This window comes from Phoenix dactylifera, unplaced genomic scaffold (genome assembly GCF_009389715.1).
Source record: "Phoenix dactylifera cultivar Barhee BC4 unplaced genomic scaffold, palm_55x_up_171113_PBpolish2nd_filt_p 000835F, whole genome shotgun sequence".
Lineage (NCBI taxonomy): Eukaryota > Viridiplantae > Streptophyta > Magnoliopsida > Arecales > Arecaceae > Phoenix > Phoenix dactylifera.
This window is the reverse complement of record NW_024068200.1, coordinates 114,384-124,507: the sequence shown is the minus strand read 5'-3', so window position 1 is coordinate 124,507 and position 10,124 is coordinate 114,384. Positions and strand designations below refer to the sequence as shown.

General features: G+C 40.2%; 1 pseudogene; it reads left to right on the top strand.

The window, feature by feature from the left end:
* Positions 1-1,232: 1,232 nt before the first annotated feature.
* On the top strand, positions 1,233-1,330 carry LOC120107356 (annotated as a pseudogene).
* Positions 1,331-10,124: the final 8,794 nt, after the last annotated feature.

The window sequence follows — 10,124 nt, the reverse complement described above, 5'->3', positions numbered from 1 at the left end:
AATTGCCAATGATGCACGAGATAGTTGGGCAACCTGGATCCTTATATTTAGGAAGATTGTTATGCTGTAAAATTGCACTCACATTTTCAGCCAGAAATGCCTTCTTCTTGACATTTAAACGACGCTTGACAGTGCACAAATCTTTTAAAAATTTTGCATAGGAGGGCACTTGTTTGATTGCATCAAGAAGAGGTACATTAATTTTTACTTGCTTAAAAAGCTCAAGAATTTCAGAGTTTGGTTCAAGCTTTTGCAAGGGCTTTAAGCTTTGTAGAAATGGTGCAGGAAAAGGACATTCAATTTTTTCAGTAGATGTTGGTGCTTCATTTTCTTCATTATCCTTTTCTTTTGTCTTGGGAGGGTCAGAATCAGGTATGACTTGTGTTTGTTCTGGGACTGGTCGGTCAATAACCTTTCCACTTCGCAAAGTTATTATACTCTTTGCTTGTTCTCTATGCGAAGTTGAAGATGATGCATTGCTACCGCCATAGATTTGAGGATTAGGTTGTGGTTGAGCTGGTAGCTTACCTTTCTCTTGAGCACTTAAAACAGTGGTCAGCGTTGTCAGTTGATTTCTTAAGTCATCATTGATTTTAGCTTGACCTTGCATGAAAGATTGCAAAGTTTCTTCGAGACTGGGTTTTTGAGGGGGTGCGTGTGCATAATGAGGTTGCGGTGGTGGAGGAGTTGGGTTATATACTTGTTGAGGTTGGTCATTCCTCCACCTGAAATTTGGATGGTTCTTCCATCCAGGGTTATAAGTACCCGAAAAAGGATTATTAAAAGATTTTTGATATGTATTCATAACATTGGCCTGATCATGCAAGACTTCCTTGAATGCGGGTATTGTGGGGCAATCAGTGGTGAGATGACCAGGCATCTCACAAATCCTACAACACTCGCTGTTATATTCTAAGGTCTTGACGGGTTCAATCCTTCTAAGTTCAATTTCCTCTACCTTCCTAGTAAGGGCTGCCATTTTAGCCTGAATATCATCCTGAGTACTAAGGTTGTAAAGGCCCCCGTGTCCAATGCTAGTAGGCTTAGCCAAAGGTTTATTCACTCTATCCCCTGTATCCCATAATTGTGCAGTCTCTGCGAGAGAATCTAAATAATCCCATGCCTCATCGGGTTGCTTTTCCAAAAATAGACCATTACACATAGTGTCTATAAATTGTTTTAATTGTGGAGACAACCCTTTGTAAAAGAAACTAATGGTTCTCCATGTTTCAAACCCGTGATGAGGACAAGAGAGAAGCAAATCTTTAAATCTCTCCCAGCATTCATAAAATGTTTCATGGTCTTTTTGTTGGAAGTTACTAATGTGTCTTTTCAAAAAGTTAGTCCTTTGTACGGGAAAGAATTTTTTCAAGAATTCTCTTTGCATATCCTGCCATGTTCCTAGCGATCTAGGTCTCAAGGAGTTCAGCCATGTTTTGGCTTTATCCTTTAAGGAAAAAGAAAACAAGGTCAATTTAAGGACATCTTCCGATACATTTGGCACTCTAAATGTGATGCTAATTTCCTCAAAATCCTTAAGGTGAAGATAAGGGTTCTCAGATTCCATTCCATGATACTTTGGCAGCAATTGAATTACTCCTGGTTTAATTTCAAAGTGTCCTACATTTTCAGGAATAATCATGCATGAAGGTTGACTAGTCCTAGTAGGGTGTAAATATTGTCGAAGTGTCATAACTGGGGGTCTACCTTCATCACCATGGTGACTTCCTACATCATCAGAAAAATTTGCCATCTCAAAAGGTGTGAGATACTGCGAAGGAATTTCAAGGATGTGTCCTAAGGGATGATCTAAAGTTGTACGACTTAATCGACCGGTGTCGTCCCTATTCCACCCTAGCATACAAAGTTTCAGAGTTTATTTATTTATTTATTCTTTTAATGATCACCCTTGATCTTTTCTTAAAGTTCTTATCAATTTTAAACTAGCAACAAGGGTTAATGAGATATGATAATAATAAAATTCTGATTCTAAAAAAAAAAAATTTAAACACAGAAAATTCAAAACAGACAGTAGCAAGGTTTCAGATTAATATAATGGTCGTAAAAGTATCAGAATGTCAATCAGACCGTTCAGATGAAAGAAACACAGGTCCTGCACCCGACGACCAAATTTGAATCCAATCAGACGGTGAATTACTCCGATATCAGAGTTTGATGCAGACTGTGCAGGGAATAAAAAAAACAGCAATAAAGATTCAAAATTTTTTTTTTTTTTTCAAAAGAAAAATACTAACAAATCAACTAAAAATTAACTCTAAAAATATACTAATAAATCAGCCGTTCCCCGGCAACAGCGCCAAAAACTTGATGCAAAAATAAAATTGTTCTCCCAAGTGCAGGAGAATCGCACAAGTAGTAAATTCTCGAAAGTCCGAGGTCGAATCCTCAGGGAACGAAATATATATGAGATTATTTAATATAATTTTAGATTAATTAATTCAATAAATTTGTGGATTAAAATTATGTTTTAATTTTCAGAAATTAAAATCGGAGAACAATATAGCAATAAACAAAGTTCAATAAAATAAAGATGGTAGGGATCTGGAATCCCCCTTGACGATATTGCATCCAAGAAATAAACTCTATGGTTCTTGATTAAAAATGAGTGGTAGGATAGATCTAATCATGGTATATGTTTCATGAATATATGAACTCAATTTCTAAGCATTCGTCGTGCTTTCTACGTCTACGACGAATCAAATACTAAAGCAACCATATATCAATAATCATAATCCATTTAAGAACTATCTACGAAATAACTATGCATAGATCAAAAACATATCAGTAAATATAATTCATTCAAGGCAAAAGTTTAGAGTTTACTTCAAAGAGCAATACATCAAAGGTTCATCCATCTCCCTCCCTAAGAATTAGCCACTCATTGAAAACATTAATCCCCCTTTCATTTTTTTCTTTTTCTTTTCGGAAACAGGGGAGGCCCTGTTTCCCTTTCTTTTTTTTTTCTTTTGACAGAGGGCTCTCCTCTGTTTCTTCTTTTCTTCCGAATGAGGGATACCTCCTCCCAGCCGAGAGAGCCCTCCTTTTAAAATGCGATGAGTCCCTGATCTCCCAGAATACGTGGAGATGCCGAGTATCCCAGACGCGAGAAGCTCGGACGTGGATGGATCGCGATCTTCGCGGGATGCACGCGGACGCTGGGAGCTTCGCGGGTGGATCGTTGGAGATTCGAGGGGAGCTGGGATGCGTGGACTGCTGAGAACTGGGAGAACCTGGGACGCATACGCTGAGATCACGAACGCGGGATGTCTGGGAGAGGCTGGATCGCGGTGGATTTTTGCACGCGGACGGCCGGGACTTTGCTGGGATGCGGGATCTTCGAACGCGGACGGCTGCAGGATGTGGACGGATGGGATGCGGACGTTGGGAAGACGCTCGCGAATGGCTGGGAGGCGTTGGATGCGGCTGGAACTCGGGAGAAGCTGGATTGCGATCGCTTGCATTGCGGGATGCTCCAACGCATGAGATCCGGAAGATGCGCTGGTGGGGAGAAAAATTCGGGAGCTTCGCGGATGAGGCGGAAGAAGTGGGATGAAGTCGGAACTCAGGGATTGTGAGATCTGATCGTGGAATCCGAAAGCTAGAGCGCGTGAGATGCGTGGGAGGATCAGTCGGACGCGTGGGAAGCTGGTAGAAGGGCCTTGGATGCATGGGAGATGAACCGTGGATGGCTGGACTTTGCTGGGATGGTGCACGCGGAGAAGACGGGAGGATTGCAATTGCTTGCATCGCGGGAACACGTGAGAATGGGGCACGGACGCTGGGACTCGGCTGCTTGGATGCGTGGGTGATGAACCTGGACGGGAAGAAGGCTCATGGACGTTGTGATATGGGCTCGGCTGAAGCACGGATGTGTGCAGGATTCCTTCAAATGGACTTAGTCGAAATGGGGAGGACATGCTGCTGCTGGATGTGGCTTGTGGCTGCAACTGGGACTGACCTCATGTGGTTGACTAGTCACCTACTATGATGCATCTTTTTGAACCCACTGTGCATTTTAACTTTGATTTCCGATCACCTGCACCCCACAAAAATATAATATTAATACAGCACTTCTATCATTATTTGTTAGCAATAATACTAATTTAAGTGATGTGTAGATCGCACTTTTGTGCTCTCATCACACCCCCCAACTAGCTTATTGCTAGTCTCTAGCAATTCAGAGTAAATAATAATATGAGAGTACAAAAAGTGTTGGTTCATCCTTTGATGTTTTATTAGAACTAATTGCATAAAATTAAGATAAATACTCACTTTCGTAGGAATCACGATTGCACTTAGCACGTGCAACAAGCCGTTAAACCCCTAGGTTACCCTAGTGGACGAGTGTTGTCTCGTGAGGGTTTTCAGGGATGCTACCCACAAACATCATGAATGATATGACATGAGATTCTAATAGAAATATGAAATAAATCTTAAGCTAATACACATGTAATTAATTGATATATATTTTCAAGCATGGCAACTGTCAAGGCAAGGAAATATAAAAGTGTAGTGTGCATCAAACCGCATGACTTTCTCAGAGTACTAATACCTCCACCACAACAGGGCACCGCCTGAGTTTTAGGTGCACTACTCAAGTTCACAAGTGTTTTCTACAATTTATTAGAACTTGATCCATCAAATTTTCAGAATATCACATGTTGTCTAAATCTGTCATGAATGGTTCGCATGTAAAGAAAGAGTTATCAATCTCAACTAAACAACCTGGGTACACGGAGGTCCAATACAATGGAGTCAAACCAGCCATTACCACATGTCACTAGGTTCAGCCTAACCAACTCATTATTTTTATTTCAATTTTTCAATTTTTTTTTTTTCAATACACATGACAACTACAGCTATCCAATCCCATTAGGCTCTAGTAAGGTCCATGTAGCGAGCTTTCAGCCAATGACCCCCGATCCAGTTGGCTCAAGACATTAAGTGAAACACCCCTCGGGCTTAATTACTCGAACCAGACTACGCCACGAGGCCAGACTTGTCATCATAAGGATTTTTTTTTATTATATATATATACATGCAAGAAAAGAAATGGTAGACTGAACCATATAAATATTTTTATTATATATGTGACTGCATCGTGACTATAGGTCAACCAAAGTCTCCCTCTTAAATCCTGATGATCCAAGGGCCCAAATGCAGTGAATCAAAGCCAATGGTCCAGATTTAGGCACCATCTAATGGTCCAGATCAAGGCATCATCATCCAGGGTGCCATCCAATGGTCCAGAAGCAAGATGCCATCACCGATGGTCCAGATTCAGGCGCTGAGCAACGGTCCAGATCTTTCATCCAGAGAGCCATCCAGTGGTCCAGATTCAGGCGCTAACCAGTGGACCAGATCCTTCATCCGGAAAGCCATCCAATGGTCCAGATGAAGGCGCCAACCAGTGGACCAGATCCTTCATCCAGGAAGCGATCCAATGGTCCAGAAGTGAAGGCCCTATCAAACCCAATCCAATTGGGTTTAACCAACTTAAAGAAAACATTAAACCTAATCAAATCAGGTCTAATTAAAGCCAAATGGGTTCCAACTCTTGGCTAACCCATATTAGGTCATGATCTAATCATATTAGATCAACCTAACCTAAGAATCAGATTCGAATTTAATTTGAATCAGGAGCTAGGGTTTGCAACACGTGCTAGCATGTTCATCTTGCAAACATGATCTAATCCAATTAGACCCTTGATCAATTTCCTTGTGTGTGACCTATTGGGTTCCTTATCTTAGCCAGCAGTAGGTGCAGGTGCAAGTTGACCTAACCTGATTAGAATACCTCTAATCCAATTTAGGTTCAATTTAGTGCTAAACCTGACTTAGCAATCAGAACCTTTCTGATGCTTTGATCTAATCAAACTCTTTGATCCGATCAACCCACAAGACATGATTGACGTCTAGTAACGTATCATGTCGACCCAAAAGATGAGGAATGTATTGGACAAATCCAAACATACCCTTCAGTGGCAAGTTACTGTGCAATTCAATTCCTCAGTCATACTACATCCTAAATAAGTGCATGAGTATGGATCAATATCAAACTCAATCACTTATTCATGTATCTCTCAATCTTTTATATGATAATTCAAACAATGAAACATTAGAAACTCTTTCTAATATTCATTTTGCTTTGATCAAAGGCTTCTTGAATCATCATAAGATTAGAGTAAGTAGGATGTTACCTTCTCTTACTAGAAGTGACTGATTCCTTGTTGACCTACTCACAACCTTCGTACAAAATCCACCATATCCAGAATACCCCGTACACAACGCAATGTCGTGAATGAGGGTAAACCAAAACATAGCTTCAAGTGCACAAGGTACCATGGTGATCTCAGGTCTAAGGATCACTTGCACAACTCCACTATGAGAACCATCTTTTGATAATTAAGTAAGAATCCATAAGATGTTCTCATGGCTGGTCATTTCACTGAACTCATTCCTCTAATGAGCACCCACATCTTTGTATTAGTGTCTCACACAAGTGATTGTGAGATCAATCACCCTCTACATTGAGCATACATAAGATGTGCCAGTCTTTCCGGTAATATTGATCTCCGACTCAATATATCAATTTGACTGGGAATATTCTAAATTAGGATTTTTGGATTTTAGGTCTCACTGGTATGATCTCATCATAACCCTAAAACCAATGTCCTAATTTATGGGGTTCATCATCCAATAATAAAATAGATAAGCAGCAAATGATGAAACACAATGCCTTTATTGATATATATCGAGTGTCAAAGTACATGATTTGTAGGATTACAAAGAGAAACCCATCAAATGATTGGCTTATAGGGTATCTACTCTTTCAGTTTATAGAGGATACCGAGGAAATTTTCCTTATGGGAGATAGGGTACATGTACAGGATCACAATACCTACAACGAGGCGATATCAGATATTGATTCCGAAAAATGGCTGGAAGCTATGAAGTCAGAGATAGACTCCATGTATTCCAACCAAGTCTGGATCTTAGTAGATCCACCAAAGGGTATAGTACCTATTGGATGCAAATGGATCTACAAAAGGAAGATAGGTTCGGATGGAAAGGTAGAGACCCATAAGGCAAGGCTAGTGGCGAAAGGGTATAGTCAGCGCGAAGGCATTGACTATCAGAAGACCTTTTCACATGTAGCCATGCTGAAATCCATTCGAACATTGCTTGCCATTGCAGCATTTCATGATTATGAAATATGGCAGATAGATGCGAAAACTATTTTTCTGAATGGATATCTTGATGAAGATATTTATATGGAGCAGCCTTTGGGTTTCACTTCTAGTGATGGTGATCACAAAGTCTGCAAGCTGCAAAAGTCCATCTATGGACTGAAGCAAGCATCTCGGAGTTGGAACACTCGTTTCAATGATGTGATCAAATCGTTTGATTTCATCAAGAACGAAGAGGAACCGTTTGTTTACAAGAAGGTTAGTGGGAGGGCTGTCGTGTTTCTCGTACTGTACGTAGACGACATCCTCCTGATAGGAAATGATATTCCCATGCTAACCTCGGTCAAGGTCTGGTTGTCAAAAGAGTTCTTCATGAAAGACCTTGGGGAAGCATCCTATATTTTGGGGATTAAGGTCTATAGAGATAGATCTAAAAGGATGCTTGGCCTATCACAGAAGATGTACATAGAGGAAGTGCTGAAAAGGTTCAACATGGAAAACTCCAAAAGGGTCTATTACCCCTTAGGCATGGGATTCATCTCTCCAAGAAGATGTGCTCCAACACATCAGAAGAGATTCAACGCATGAGCAAGATCACTTATGCTTCGGCAATAGGGAGTCTCATGTATGCCATGTTGTGTACACGACCTGATATAGCCCTTGCTGTGAGTGTCACTAGCAGATATCAGTCGAATCCAGGCGAAGAGCACTGGACAGCTGTAAAGAATATTCTTAAGTACTTGAGAAGAACTAAAGATTTGTTCTTGATTTTTGGAGGATCATCAAAGTTAAAGGTAGAAGGATACACAGATTCACATTTCATGACTGATATTGATGATAGAAAGTCTACATCTGGATATGTGTTCTTGTGCAATGGTGGTACGGTAAATTGGAAGAGTTCCAAACAACCGATCATTGCTGATTCTACTATGGAAGCTGAGTATATCGCCGCCTCTGAAGCTGCAAAGGAAGCCTTCTGGTTCAAGAAATTCATTGCAGAGCTAGATGTAATGCCATCACACTCTACTGCGATAATAATGACGCCATAGCTCTTGCTAAGGAGCTAAGGTCTCATCAGAATTTCAAACATATAGAGTGGCGCTTTCACCTCATATGCGACTACCTCGAGAAAAAATATGTCGAGGTGCAGAGAGTAGACTTCGCGGACAACTTGGCGGACCTGCTCACTAAGCAGTTAAATCAGTAGAAGACTGAAACCCACCTTGAGAAGATGGGATTTAGATATATGACTGATTGGCTTTAGTGCAAGTGGAAGATTGTTAGATGTATGCCCTAGAAGCCAATCTGGCAAACACATTATTAATTCTGAAACATAAATTTGTACTTGACTTTATTATTATTGAATAATAAAAGGGCATCTTTTCATTCATATTGTTTATGTGTCTATGAATCGTCCAAGAAATTAATAAGATGATGATACATATTCTCAAGAGTTGAGAATTTGAGCTATGTATCATTGGTGATTAATTTCTAAATGCTCTTGATCAATGGATCATCACGAGGAAGGTGATCGATCCGATTAGTGCACAGATCGCTTTCCTTATGGATGGACGAGGCTCGAGTCTATAGTGCAGAGACACTAAAATGATAGTATATGTGCTTGTTAGAGAACAAGGGTACTGAGCATGACCAAGACAAGAAGTCACTTGGATGTCTATCCACTCATCGGTGACTTGCTTGATGTTGCAGTAGTGTGACTGGTCCTTTGACCTGCAGAGATTCAGCTACTCACAGTGAGGTTATTGTAGTTTGACTACACATATATATGGTCTCTAGTCATATGGATCCTTGTAGTGTAGATTGGCTGCAGTAGGTTCACTGTAGGAGTAGGGTATTCACCTACATGGAATCTATCGACCTTGATAGATGAGGAATGATCGTATGTGATTTATAAGACTGAGTTCTAAGACCTTGGCTAGGGCAGTATATACAGTGGAGAAAGAGTTTTCCACTCTCGAAGTCAAGTTGAATAAATCTAGACATATTACAGACGACGGGATTTGACGAGTTATCCATGACCTCTGTTCTATAGGGATCCACAATAGAAGAATTTTATCCTATGATAACTCCACCTAGAGGTTCATCATTCTATTCTGCTGGGTAGCCACTACATACTGCTAGGTGTCACTGGTGGATGGTGAGACTCACAGGGACCATCTTGATGGTCGATGATCCCTGGTGAGTTGAGTTGAAATTATTTCAACCCATTGAAAGGAGTATTCAATGATATTGTGATAGAGATCGCAATATATCTCACTAATAGTCAGAATAGAACCTATGGGGTCACACACATTAGAGGTATTAACCGATCCGATGGTTGAATTGTAATTAGGAATAACAAATAATTAATTTGATGGATAATTGGTTAACCCGCTAAGAGTTAGTGACTTGAAGAAGGAATAATTGCAATCGGATTACAATTTAATTTAATTAATTGGATTTAATTAATTGGACTTGATCATGAGTCCTACTTGGAGTAAGATCCTTGGAGTCCTAATTGGATTATAATTTCAAATTAAATTAGAGTCCTACTTGGAGTAGGATTTCTAAAGTCCTAATTGCCTTAGGGCTGAAATTTAGCAAGTCCTAATTAGATTAGGATTTCCTTAAGTCCTAATTAATTTTAATTTTAATCTAATTAATTAAAAGACTCTTAATTAGATTAGGATTGAAGAGTTCAATTGAGTCATGGTTCAATTAAATCCTAATTAGATTAGGATTTGGAGGAAATTGAAATGGGTGCAAATCCTATTTTGAATAGGATTGAATCCTAGCACTTGGACCCAACCCTCCCCACTTAATTAGATTGAGTGGGGGCTAACCAAATGGGAGAAGAGGGAGCCCTCCCTTGGCTGGTGGCGTGAGGGAAAAAGGAGGGGCCACACCCCTCCT